The sequence below is a fragment of the Pyxicephalus adspersus genome, chromosome 5 (assembly GCF_032062135.1).
Source record: "Pyxicephalus adspersus chromosome 5, UCB_Pads_2.0, whole genome shotgun sequence".
Lineage (NCBI taxonomy): Eukaryota > Metazoa > Chordata > Amphibia > Anura > Pyxicephalidae > Pyxicephalus > Pyxicephalus adspersus.
Window position 1 is genome coordinate 46924509 of NC_092862.1, and position 14922 is coordinate 46939430.

The 14922-nt window shown below is 39.8% G+C and overlaps 1 protein-coding gene across 1 annotated transcript in view; it reads right to left on the reverse strand.

Annotated features, from left to right (window-relative positions):
* The window catches only part of ZBTB14 (zinc finger and BTB domain containing 14), a 28397-nt gene extending 17569 nt beyond the window's left edge, over positions 1-10828 (reverse strand). The window contains exons 1-2 of the mRNA XM_072411381.1: positions 10411-10828; positions 495-552 (exon numbers count right to left, since the gene is read on the reverse strand). The gene's annotated coding sequence lies outside the window, so the exon portion shown is untranslated. The remainder of the gene's footprint in view (positions 1-494; positions 553-10410) is intronic.
* Between the last annotated feature and the right edge of the window lie 4094 nt (positions 10829-14922).

A 14922-nucleotide genomic window follows, 5' to 3' on the forward strand; every position in this document is an offset into this window, starting at 1 on the left:
GAAAAGAAGTTTAATCTCTGGGTAAGGAAGGGATTCTGTAAAAATGTGGAATGAGCTCCCTCAGGAAGTAGTTTCAGCAACTACTATAGATTGATTGCTTTAGGAAAAAGCTGGATGCTTTTCTGGAAGCACAGAATATACCCGGGTAATAAAGCTTTGAAGTAAAAATAACAGACTGTTGATCCAGGGAACACCCGACTGCCTCATTTAATCAGGAAGGAATTTTATTTACCCTGTTGGAGCAAGCAAATTGTATCAGGTTTTTTTTGCCTTCCTCTGGATCAACTATGTCCATAGGGTTTTATATCTGGAATATGTTTATTTCCCTAATGGTTGAACTTGACGGACTTATGTCTTTTTTCAACCTTACACTGTAACTATGTAACTGCTTTTGATTGAGTGGCATTACAGTAGGCTAACAGCATGTTGAAATCGCTGCCTAAAGGTTACTGGGGAGATACACACAAACACATATTAGAATAAATTAAACTTACTGTTGATATTTTTTCTGGGAATCGACAGGTCTGCACAAATATCAGATGACCTTTTCACCTAAATGGAACAGAAAAGAGTACAACAATTAGCATACAAACCTAAGGCTTAGTCTACACAAACTGTTCCCCCAGCGTTTAACCCGAGGTTTTTAAAGCCCTTGTTTGAAATCCCCATGCATTCCAATTGGCTAATCTACACCTGGACGTTTCCTTGAGGCACGTTTATGACATTTATTTTAAATGTTGCTTGCAAATTAAAACGCTGGGTTAACTCTGAAAAATGCCCAAAAACACATAAAAACATGGGAAAAAGCTTGTATTGATTTCAATTAGACCTTTTTCTTGCGGTTCCCTGCATTTTTGAGCACGTGATATGCAAATTAGTTAAAAACACGGTAACGCACAATAAAAGCGCGGGAAAACTTGGCATAGGACTTTTCCAGCATTTTAAAGGCAAGCTTTAAAAAGCTAAAAAAAGTGCATAAAAACGCATATAAACACAATAGGAACATTTACATTTGTTTTTAAAAAAACGTCCATGTAGACCCAGCCTAACCACCCACTATATCCCTTCAAAGTGTATTTATCCAGTCAATGCATTAATCATTTAAAGGAGTTTTTGTTATACAAAGTGTACCCTCCCTCCCAATAGTTGTAGTTCTCCTCCTCGATTCAGTTTCTGTGTCGCAATAATCAGGGGGGGGGGGGACTAAACTTTTTTTTTTTTGTATTGGGGTCCTACTTTGTCATGCAGGAGCTCAGACAGCAGCTCCCATAATCACAAAGCCACTTTAATTTTCAATAATATTTTCTAGAATTACCTGTAGTTAGTGTGCTCAAAACTTTTTATATAGACATTATTATATAATATGGTCAAAAGAAACGGGGTAAAGTACCCCAAGCCATTCTTTGCAGGAAAAGTGATGTACCTTCCCCTAAAATTTTCTTTTAGGATTAACATTTGCACACATTTTCTAAAAGGCTTCTTCAGATATGTGTTATACAAAAAAAACATCATATTATGACTTCACACAATAGGAGGAATTGATACCTGAAAAAGAGAACAATATCTAAAACAATACTTAAAGCAATTGTGTACTAAACATGGAAACACTACCCCAAACACAAAGATAGCAGATAGCTTTGAATTTTTCTGAATCTTCACCTGTAAACTTACAAAGCACTGCAGATAATCTTTTTAAGTTTGTGCAGCAACCTTGTAAACACAGTTGGAGCGGATTACCATGATCCTGTGACATTATTAAGTTTACAAAAACACAGCCTGTCAAGGACGTTACAGAAAATAAAGAAAGTCATGGAAAAAATGCTGAGGAATCAGAGATTGAGAAGGGAAGGAGGGGACAGTACAGTAGCCTGAGATTTTGAACTTGAATCCAAGCTCAGCAGTGGTTTTTGGATGTGCTGGGTATCCAGGCATTCCCTGCGGTAGCCAAGACTGAGTTTTGTCATCCTAGCCTGGCCAATGAAGATGGCTAAAGATCGTAATGAGGAAGAGAAGGAAGAAGATGGTGGTGCCCATGACGAAAGGGGAACAGCCGAGTATAAATAGGGTATAAATAATTCTGCTTCAAGTGACGAATTGTAACCAGCATCACTAAAAGTTTATAGCACAATTATACTAAATTCAGAATTGAATACAAAACTACTTATATGAACTAACAACTGCAATTTGCTATTACAGAACCCTTAAATAATAAAACTAGTAATTATTACTATTATTGCCATTATCCAATTTTTTTTACAAACGCAAAAAAGAAAAATAATTAAGATGTAACGACCTCTACTAAACATTCTAAAATTATTACTACCCCAATTCAAAAATAAATAAATAAAAATACCATAAATTAGGAAAAAATTGCAGGGGGCAAAGTTTTTAATAAAACATTCCTTGCAATCCTGTCAAAGGACCATTGTTCAGCTACTTCCTGCTAAAGGCTGACAAATACTCTGCGCATTTCTCCCAGATTCAAGCCAGTCACATTGGCTTAAGCTGGAGACTACAAGCACCACACATTAGGCAGACACGGTCCACGGTTATCACTGCTTTAAGAAATGCCATGAAGCCATTGCTGGGGTGCATACATGAATTGGCTTCAAGAGATCACCAACACATAGATTCAACAAAAGAGTACAATAAATGTAAAAACAAGTATGTTAAAGCAAGCAATTTATACCTGAAAATGTTTGTTTGCTTTTTTAGATCTAATTTTTGTCTTCTTAAAAGACTATCACTTACGGGCTCCAACAGCAGGGCTGAAATTTAGCACATTTTGGGGAGCTTTATGGCAGCATGGGAAGAGGAATATATACAACATTACATGGCATTTTTTTATTTTCCTATTTTGTGCTTAAGACATGACCAAATTTAGAAATAACCTATAGCACAAGGTAAATCAAAGTGATTGAGAGAAGTCAATATAATTTAGGCAACGCAAAACCCTTTCTCCTCTGTCCTTGGCCTGTAGAGTTAGAAACTAGTTGTGGATAAAATGTTCTGAGAACAAGTTGACTAAAAAATGGTTCATTTAAAACGCATTGTCAAGCTGAAATAACTTTTGAATATCATGGGGAAGAATGTTAACATTTTAGGTTAGGTCTACCTTTAAGGCCCACTCACTCCCAGGTGATCTTCAAGAATGCTTTGCAATAATGTGCATTTGATTAAGGCAGCCAATGTAAGAGTGGATATAAAACAGACCTACACCTTTTTAATGCAGCACACGTTGCATTGCCTTTGCCAACCCTGAAAATGAACTGTACATTGTGGGTTGTGGTAACCTGTGTGTTACTCTAATGTATCACAATGTCACGGCATGTATAGACCCCAACATATCTTGTCCAAGGATTATTATAAAAATAGCAGGTGAAAATGTAAATTATTGCTCAACCAACTACCTCATCTCATCGATAATACACACCAAAATCCATTCTGTCACACAGCAAGATACTGCAAAAGTAACAAAGATAATATAAACCAGGCATCGCTATGTATATGAGTTCATTACCATTACATCGTACAGTTTGGCAGCTAATTTAAAATGAATGACCCAAAAAATTAAAGAAAGTCACTACAGGGAATTAGAGGAAACCTTCCGAAGTGTGGGGAATTACTACTGTGCCACTATTTTCTTTTACCATGTTTTTTATGGGCAGCACTAAAAGTTTTAGAATTCCCCTCATTGGTCACCATGACAAAAAATGTGGGAAACTTTTCCAGTAGACACACAGCTTTCAAAAAACAAAATCAACAGAGAGCAGGCCTAGAAACACATTTTATATTCAAGATCTCTCATGCAGACCTGTGCAAAGCTCACAGTATGCTGATCATGAACTATACTGCTCTTTTCTAGCACACAGGCCTGAATTTACGTCCAATTTTTCCACTAATTTGTGTTATGTCTGCCATGGTACAATCAAAGGATGAAAGCACAATGCATGTGGTGTTTTTATTAACATGCTTTGCTATTTTAAAAAATGTTTTAAAAAATTCCAAAACATTTTATGATATGGATTAGATCAGATGACTATCACAAATTTACTTTATTTATTTGCATATATGTCATTTTACAAAAAACTGCATGCTGTGTTTTTCTTATACAGAAATTACCAACATAATAAACCTTCCTATATACTTAGCTTACTGTTACTATCCATGATCTTAACTGGTCGGATTTGACCCGAGTGTTACATCAGCAGCAAATAGACAGTTGTCATACAACAGGATGTACCTGAACATAGACCTTCATGTCGGGATCACCGGGTATTATTCTAACGAAAGCTGCATAGTAATATATTCTAATTTCTAAATTCTAATCTAATACTGAACTACCTCAATAGGGGGTCTATTTTCCAGAGCATAAAGAGCAGTAATGCCTGGTACATAGGTGACTCGGGAGATGAAACACCAGCTTGGGACAAAGAGGATTCCAAAAGTTAAAATATCTTTAATTAAAGGCAGCGCTGTCATCCCTCAATGTCTAGAATGTATAACAAACACTTTATTACAAACTCTGACCGATATCAGCTTGTGACGGGTTTTCTCACCAGTTCACCAACAGATCTTCAGTTATCCAAGTACTGCAGTTACAGGATCCCACACACTGGGTGAATAAGATAGAGAATATCAGAATGTCCCAGCTACCCAGCTCAACCTCCACAAAAAAAAATCTCAGATACCAATGACAAATTTAGATCCAACGAGCATTTATCATAACCTCACTTAGGGCATGCCCAACATCCAATGAGGTACACCCGGGTAATTTAACACCCAGCACCAGGAATGGTATCATTCACAATTTGTAAATTGATAAGAGCATAATAAAAAGCTAACCCATACACACCTGCACAGACTGTTGCATCCTCCAATGGTGTGCAGTAAGGATTCATATGTAGACCTTACAAGGTAATGGGGGAGGGGTGCTGCGCATTGGGTTGCCTAACCCTCCTCATGTGTGGCTTCATGTAATACAGGCAGAATATACAGAACTATGTAGAAACATTATTGTACATCTTGACCGTTTTGGAGTTGAAACAACTGGAAAAAATTACTGAATGGTTCCCGATTTCCATTACTTAATCTTTTTTTCATTTGAACAACTTCATTTTGGATTTAAAGTGGGGAAGAGTTAGGGGGTATTCATACCACTGAAATGTGTTTATGTGCTGCAGTGTCATGCATTGTTAACTGCACCATAAATGCCAAAACACACATAGGCTGCAGTGTGACACTGCATATCTGGGCCTGTTTATAAAATGTATGCCTGTCAATTTGGCCATTTATTCCTTATATTAGGATATAGCATTTACTATTATGAGAATTGGCCACTAGGTGGCAGAATGAGTCTTAGCTTTTTTTAGTTTTTTTTTTTAGTTTTCTAAACTACAATTCATTGATAAAAAAGCAATGCATAAGGATTAGAACGAATGTGCATGCAAATACAGTCGAATTGAAAATAAAAAAACAAAAAAAAAAAAAAAAAAAAAAAAAGCTACAATAAAATGAAACCTGCCCTATTTTCATGTGCATTGCCAGAGCAAAACTGAAGCCAAACAGTCATTTTATTTTTCTCTTTTGGGAAAAAAAGGTTTACGTCATATGAGTAAAAGGTGACTGTAGTAAGTACCCCTGGCTGTGTTAAATGGTTTGACTCAACCACTGTAACTACCTGTTTTACTGGAGTCAGTTAACTGTGCCAAGCCTGCAGTTTTAGATGCCTATATCAGAGGACACTTTAAATTTTTGAAGCTTTCTGAGACAGTTTGATGGCTAAATATGCAGCTCTGTACAAGGCACACACAAGTCAACTCTGAACAGTTCATCATTTTTGGATTGGATGCTATAAAGTCTTATTGTATAGATTTTTTTTTCTGTTCCACCTCCTTGTAAAAAGTACCTTACATTGGCTCTTGCCCACCATTGCAGGTGACTATCCTGCTGGGTTTTGCCGTCATCTCCTAAACCAAGTTGATGTGTGTCACTGAGGAAGTAGTTCCAATCTTTTGCCAACAAGAATCATTACAAAGTCAGCATATTTTTGCAGTGTCCTGCTAGGGTAAGTACTTGTCATTTGTTGAAGGCTTTTTTTGGTTTGGGTGACATCCTATTCTGTTTCGCCTTCCATTCTCTTTTTAGGTGTAGCTCTCCTAATCTCAGTCCTTTCTGCTACAGACTTCCTTGGTGGTCCTTGCCCCCCCCCCCCTTCCTAAATTATGTTCACTGCAATGAGAATGCACTTCCAGCTTCTGGCCAAATCTGGCCCCCAAAGGAATCCTAAATATGAACTGCAGCTGGCCCGTCGCTGCATTAAAATAGCGCCGCTACTACAATTCCCGGCATGACTCGCGTCTATAGACCAGCAGCCTCTTTGCCTATGTGTGGCCCCAAATTGGACTGTTTTATAGATGCAAATAATGCCGTGGATTTTAGTAGCGGTGCTACTTCAATGAAGAGGGAGTTCCAGCGGCGGCCCACTCATTAGATTTAGCTCCGCATTGGCTGTGTATGGCATTTCCAGCATTCCCCCTCAGTAGTACTTTTCCTTGCTACTCCAAGGCATGGACTTGAATAATTTGATTTTCATAGAATATTGTTATTATTATTGTTAGCCTGTACAAAAAGGTTACCATTGAATTTAACTCTATAAGGCTACAAATAGAGAAAGAGGCAAAGGATTTTTTCTTGAATAAAATTAAAAAAAAAAATTTTTGTGAAGCAAAACCTCATTGTTTCCATATGAAAGGGGTTTATATCTAATGAGAAGGCAACATTTCCTCAATTTTTTCAATAAATTTAATTAAATTAATTTTGCCCACTGTGTATTTGAGTTTGGAGTTTTGAGTACCCCTGAGGTACGTTAACAAAAATGGCTTTTTTAGCAGTATTCCCATTCAATCCAGAGATGCCCTTTGCAATAGCTTCTGCCACGGTCATTTCTGTCACTACAGATCTTGAAACTTATGGCCAGCACCAGCTAACCCATTTCCCCTAGGTTTCTTCTTATCCAGTACCAATACTCTAGGACAGTGGTTGCCAACCTTTTGAAACCCACTGACCACTAAATCCACAGACTTTGGACCGCACATGCACAGGGAATCGTGTGAAACTCAAAGGAGAAGAGACTTTCTCCAGCGTGGCATCATGATGCCAGAACCTGCACCCTCTCCCATCACAGGCTGCGACCGAAAACAGCAGACATGAAGCATCTATGACATAACTAATCGGTCAGTTCCTGTCCGGCAAAGCATAACATTGGTCTGAAAGACATGTAGTACATCAACATTTCCTAGTGCCCTAGAAGATTCTTATGCTACCAGGTAAGGTTTAGTCTACACAGATTTTTTTCCCAGCGTTTAACCTGAGGCTTTAAAAGCCCATGTTTGAAATTCCCATGCATTCCAATTTGCTAATCTACACTAGAACGTTTCCTTGAGGCACGTCTATGAGCATTATCTAAAAAGTTGCTTGCAATGTTTTAAAAATTAAAACACGGGTTTAACGCTGAAAAACACACAAAAACGCTTCCATTAATTTCAATGGGACATTTTCCTGCGGTTATAAGCACTTGAAAGGTAAACACATTAAAAACACAGGAAAATGCGTTATAGACGTTTTCCAACGTTATAAAGGCAAGCTTTAAAACGCTAATAAAAATGCATAAAAACGCATATAAACGCAGTAGGAACATTTACATATGCTTTTAAAAACGTCCATGTAGACCCAGCCCAGCTGATTTTGTTTTCCCTAATCTTCTCCAGGACAACACTTAAAAGAAAGCAAAAAAGAGATAAGTGGTCACTAGTCAGCAATATATCGGGAACAACAATATTGTAAAGGTCAGATGGTAAGTACCTGGAATAGGAACTATTCAAGCTACATCTTAAAGGCAATAATGGTATAACCAGAAGTGCCTGGAACTCCTGGGATGAAAAAAGAATTGGTTTGGAGACATTGATATATGCAAATTCCTGTCAAAAATTACAAACAAATACACAAAAATATGAAACTTCTATTAAACTGGCCCCAATGTAATGAACAAAACAGACTGCACAAGGTCAGGGTAATAGCATTAAATAGGATTACCAGGCAGCTACCCACTCTCAAAGCAAAATATACATATGCCTATGTTACAAGCAGACAAAAAGTAGATTACACAGACACAGAGGCCGTAAAATCACATGGATAAACCATATTTTGTTAACACAGGCATTGGGTAATAACTTGTGACGGATTGTGATGACACGAGACATTAGGAACAAAGCAAAAACAGACCTATGAAAAGACCATATGAGACAGATATCATCACAAGGATCTATGAACACGACCCAAAAAGTCACTGTAATATACAGAAGTCAGTAGTGACAAGACTGCTGTCACAATTGCCTGTCACCACTAAATGTGTATTTTTTTCTTGCAGCGGGAGCAGTGGAGGATCTCAGCTGGAAACTTTGCAGTTAGATGCAGTTTTCCCTGCACTCCTTTTGCTTTTATCCACTTGGTCATCAGGACCAGTCACAGCTTTTGCCCATGCCCCCCTGGCATCACTGAGCAAAGGATGTGAACAGCAAGTTGGTGCTCTGTGTGCTGACAAGGAAGAACAGAAATGAAGCTGCAAGCAAACTGCACATGCACCTGCCCAGAGAATGGCAAATATGCATCACTAGCTGTGCTGGAAGTGCCATAGACACAGAGAAGAAGTCACCAATGAGCCGAGTACAAGGTCACCTACTGAATCACTTAAACCATCACACTTATCCCACCAAGAGGGACCACATGGAGCTGTGTCCCAGGTAGGGTAAATCAGGGGTGTCACCAGAACACTGAGGAGGGAACAGTCCCCCCACCCAATACAGCGTTAAAGGAAGAAAACCTCAGAGTGTATCCTGGAGAAGGTCCACGTGATTCTCTGATAGGAAGAGGCGCGAAAGGAGACATCTCAACCATTCATTGCATTCCTTGACAAAGTAGAATTTAGGGCTTGAACAGGTCCAGCTGCCTGCTAACAAGTGTCACTGCAAAGTCATTAGACACACCATGACAGTCTGTTAGGGTTAAAGTAAAAAAATTCAGCCATCTATTTAAAGATCAGATTTGTAAATAAATGTATCTCACCTGTGATTAAAGGAAATTTCCTGTTCACCCCATTTTTATTTAAAATACACAGTTCCTGAATAGTACAACAATTTTTCTGCACCAGCCTTGTTTTAACCCCCCCCCCCCCCCCCCCCCCCCCCCCCACACACACACACACACACACACACACACACACACACACTACGAACACTATCCTTGACCAATCACATTGTATTCTGTATATGGCCAATTTGAAAAGGGGACATAGAAATGTGGCTTTTCTGCAGTTGTTCATGAGAGCAAGGGTCCTTAATGCTGAACAGCATGTGATGGGCGAGTCTGCAGGCTGATATCTGAAAACACAACACCATAGCATAGGAGCGTGCTCTAAATGCTCACTTTTTGTGTAGTCCAGAGCTTTGCCTTCATTTAGCTAGATGCAGTAGAATAAAAATAGGTAATGTATTTGTGTTGTCTGCAGTCATTTCCAGTTAAAGTCAGGAAGGACTGCACATTTGCTATCCTTTTACTATAGTCTGTCTCCATGTGCAAGAGAAAATCTTCCAATGGTGGACACCTCTTCCAAGGACCACTCTTCAGGATGAAAACCATATTTACTTTGGAGAGATTTCCTCTAATTCTCTTTTGTACCTTTAGGGCAGGAAAATAATCACTCTATGGGGTACAGTAACTTTCCCCTGTCTATACCCTCCTATTGTGTGTTATTTCCCCCACCTCCTAGATTGTAAGCTCTTCAGGCTCCTCCTCACTGTCTGTAACTTGCAACCCCTATTTATTGTACAGCACTGTGTAATATGTTGTCACTATATAAATCCTGTTTATTATTAAAAATGTAATAATACAAATCTCATAGGCTGAGACAGTGATGTGCTCTAATAAAAACAGTGCTAAGCAATGTGGTAAAAGTTTGAAGAAAGCCAAATACTATAAAGACATGTTCTGCGTCATCAGAAGTTCATGCTGTATGTTTCAGTTTGGTTAAAGTATTTAAATGTATAAAGTATTTCTAATGATTGTTCCACAAGTGACAACCCTATGGCTACACATGTCCTACTACATGCTTCTATTTATACCCAGAGTACAGGAGAACTCTTCTTTCTCCGCCTCCTTCTCCAAATCAGCCAACCAGGTGACAGCTCCTCCCACTATAAAAGTGACAGGAAAACTTGCCAGGCTCCTCCCACTCTGCCTTCCCCAGTGTCTCCCCTGTGGGGATGGGATCATTGCTCTCCCCCTCTCCGAGCTCCTCTCTCCTCAGGGAGTTGCAGGAATGTCACCTGAAGTTGTAACACCTGGTGAACCCACCTGACTCTTCTGCTAAAGCTTCCAGCTGTTTGGGAGTTGCCAAGTATTTTTCTCAGGGTGCTTCCATGCATAGGCTCCGTGTGAGGGACCCCTGGGGCATCTTCCTCTATCTGCTGTCTCCAGGATAGGAAGAACACCGCGCAGCAGGCTTTCCACAGCAGCCAGGAGGACAATACAGTGCGCTGTTACACGAAATTGCTGTGTTATGTTCCGCAGTCTTCCTTATAGTAAAGCCTCTGACATGGCGACCAGAGTTGCAATAAACTGCCCAGTAGCTTCTTGGATTGCCGAGCGGCGCTGTATGGCGGGCGGAATTGACGTAGTTTGCGTAGTTCCGGCCGCGGGATGACGTACTTCCGCCTTTTGGACCGCAGACACTTGTGGCCATTGAGGCGGAAGTAAGGAGATTGCGTTCCTGCTTGGCGGAGGTCCGGATGTGTGTTAGTGGCTGCAGGGGTCGCAGCTTTACTGCTATGAGTAGGAGGGAGGTGGAAATGGCAGTAAATATGCCGCTGATATCGGTAGTCTGGCCTACTAGGGTGGCAGGCAAAGGGTTCAGCGACAGGGAATCACCTCTGGTATTGTGTGCTGTACAGGGGGGGGGGGGGGTATAATGCATGAGTATTATTGCAGGGTGGGAGAGACAGGGGTGGTGTTATTGCAGGTTGACATGGGGTGAGTGGGGAGGGCCAATGTGATATTGCCGGGAACTGTGGAGGAACCAATGTGTGCCGCCATCTTCTTACATCACCGTAACTTGTGCAGTGCCAGATTGGGTGAAGTTTTCTCTTGAAAATGGGAAAAAAATTTGCAGCCTTTTTAGATGTTTTTTTACATATTGGGATTCCCCATTCTCCACAGAAAGAGCAGCCCAGAACATTTTGTAGGTATCAATGGAGGCTCTAGATTTTCCATTCAGTGTTCAGGGCCCGCAGCATCAGTAAAGACAGGCCCTCGCCAAAAAAGTATTACATACAACTTATCATATGGGCTAGCCCAGCGGTCGCCAACCTGTGTTTAGGAGAGGGATCCCACTGGGGGGCACACCGGCCATAGCAGCGGAGCATGTCTTCTGTACAGAACGCAGGCTCAGCGTGGTGGGTGGGTTGTGTCTCTGATCTGAGCCTGCAATGGGAGTGTGGGCAGGTTCTGTCATCATGAAGTTGCTATGGGGGAAGTTTCTTCCCCATTAAGTGACACATGGCTCTCCGTGCATGCGCAGTCTGGAGCCGGTAAATTTAGTGGTCCGTGGGTCTGAAAAGGTTGGCCACCATTAAGCTAGCCAACCTTTTATATAATAAGTGTTGTGTTAGGTCTTCGTTAAGAGGCTAACGACAGTTCGTCCGATAATCGTTAACAAAAAAGTGCACAACGACGCCAATGAATGAGGATTGTCACTGGAAACGAACCACTGCCGCGGCAGATCTGATTGGGTGACGATTGTTCGCAATCTATTGTGTGTATGGTCGTTCAGTGATTGTGGATGGTTCTGCAGTACACTTCTTCTGTACATATCACTTCCTGCATCATTCAAACAATCGTATCTAGCGCGTGTACATTGTTGGTGGATTATATTTGAACTATTGTATCGTTACAGCATGTACAGAATTGTGCACAATACGATCGTTCAAAATAATCAGGCATAATCGTTAGTCGTTCGTTTTCTAACAACAATGCACGTGTGTACCTAGCCTAAATCTTGTGATATAACAGTTTTAAATAAATAATGTTAAAAAAACTGCTCTGTGTTAATTGTACTTTTGTTCTCCACAAATAATAAAGTAATATTTAATCTCATTACAATTTTTCTTGTTTCTGTCATGGACTTTTCTGTCCTCTGTAACATTTGTAATACATTTCCCAAAATGTATTTAGGAATACAAGAATACAAAATGTAGACTGTCTAGCTTCCTTCTACATCCTCTATTTGCATGTCCGTGGTTTTAATAGTTTGAGTCATTAGAGGTATACAGAAGTTAGATTGAAAAAGTCAGAACTCCTGAGGTGTATGCTTGTTTCAGATCATTGAAACAAAAATTATTCAAGCTTTGGCCCAGCAATTAAATCAAGCATCTATCACTTTATAGACAGCTGCAGTGACAGTCTACATTATCTGTTATAGGTTTTCTTCAAAATGCAAAAAAATCTGCTGTTTGAGCTGCTCTGTCGATGCCACTGCCCTCTTCTCTGGTGCTTCCAAGTCTTTTTTTGCACATTGGGCAACCTCTAATTCCATACCAGCTGTGTATACTGGAACTACATTGTCTTGGTTCCATTCTCAGCATCCTGCAGATGCAGGGGGCATATATTGTACTGTGCATCGTCCAATGGCTGTGTACACAAAATGATATAGTGGTAAGGTAAGGGTAAGATAAGGTTTATTTGTCAAAAATGACATGCAAAATCTCTTCTGACAAAAAAGATTTAAAATCTCAGCAGTCTTTTTTCACACAAATGATATTTAAATTTGAAGTTGTGTTAACCACAGATTGGGTTTGTTTAAAATGTATAAAATAAATCTTTATCTCTAATTCTTCAAAAAAGTTTCCAGGTATATCATGGCAGCATACCCTGGTTATGTTTTGCCCCTCTGAATGTGAGAGGACTAGATATTTATGAACTTTCAAGCACTTTCACCCATTTTTTTGTTTTTTGATCTGGACATGAATCCCTTAATGTAGATATCCTAACCAGGTTCAGCCTTTCCTGATTAGAGATCTTCTCTGTTCAGTCTCTAAAGGTGTCCCAGAAAAAGAGCCTTATTCTAATAGTCTACGGGACTTTGGTTCGCAGGCTTGGTTAAGACCATGTGCAATTAGTATATCTACTCACACCTTACTGAGTTTTTTCCCATTTCTTTTGTGTGCTATCCTATTCATCCTTTCTTATGTTCCTCCTCCACTTATGGTCATAAACATGAGCATGTGCAGTAATGTAGGTTAAGGTCGTTTCTTCTTCCTCTTCTAGTATAGCTTTATTTTATTTATATATATCTTCTGAACATGCACAAAATATTCAGGAGGTGGTGTTTTATCAGAATCCAGTATTTAGACAGGATCACCATTGTCCAGGTGATTTTAAGATACCTGCATTCTTGTTTTCAACTGTTTGAGACACCTCCCAGTAAGTTGCTAACAGAGGCTTGAAAGGCAAGCTACTTTGTTGTTGGTTGGGCAACCCCCATCTGGACAGAAAATATAGAAATAGCACTTAAGGACATAAAATTGTTGCAGCATTACAGGAACCAAGATTAGCTTTTTAGATGTAAGGTGTTTGGCCTGGCCTATCCTTGCCCCTACGACTTGAAGAGCTTTATGGGTGAAGACATCGAAGTATCGAAGACAAACTGCAGCCTGGCTGAGGCTGTACGTGCACAATTGACAGAGAAGGTTTAGGATTCTTGGTCAGTTTTACTGGCAAAAGAAAACCATCAGACTATTTTAGGCAACCATTAAACAATGGTTCTATCTTCAGAGGAAAGACAGATGATTCTCCTGAATTACACAGAAGAGTTGATTAAAAAAAAAAAAAAATCCAAAGTCACAAGCAGAGATATTACTCACAACTATTTTTAGTAAAGAAAAAACGACATTCAGTCAAGTCTTTTAAACAGATTAAACTAATACATCATTGTGGGATCCTTCAAAATGGAGACATTACAGTCTATCCTGGTGTGTGTGAATATGCATTTCATAAATTTGGCCGGCACCTATCTGCACATTTCAGTACGTAGAGGCTTCTAGAAGTAATTTCAGTTTATTGTGGCCCAAGTTCTCTTCCAGTTTGTAAGTCTCCCCTGGAACATTCACAAAGGTGCTCATACAAGGCTTTAAGGATCCATTTCTATTTGGATGATATCCTACCTCTGATCGGTAGTCAAGGCTGTTGTGACATTAAGACAAATTATTGATAACCTAACAAAAGCTTGGGTGATTAATTGGAAATATACCTTTCAGCAACCTATTAAGGAGATATTATTTCTGAAAGCACTAATCAATACCTGGAATAATTGAGTGACTCTTCCAGTGGAGTTGTAAGATGGATCCTGGGAGCCACTTATCTGCCAGCAGTTTGCTACATGACTGTTAAAGGAACAATGTCATCAGCTTTTCTAATGAGGAAATGGGCACATGGGAAACTTTTAGAAATTTATTATTGACTTAAAGCGGAAATAAACTAAAATTTACCTCACTTACCTGCTTATGCTCAGATCCCTCAATCCTGCCGGAGATGTCTGTGATTGGGTCCGGAGCCATCCTGCTATCCATCTTCGTTCCGGTGTAGAGGAAGCACCAGACGCTGCCATGTTTGTCCTTTTTCTTCTGCCTTCTGGCTACGTCACCTGATCTCACACTGTCCCTACTGTGCATGCCAGAGATCGAGCAGCCAGGAGCCTCTTGGGATGATGTAGTTATCCCAGAAGGCTCTGCGCTCCCATTCTGTCTTGATTGCCCAAAAGAAAAACATTTTTACTTTACATTAAGGAGTTGTTTACCCTTTTATGTAAAGTAG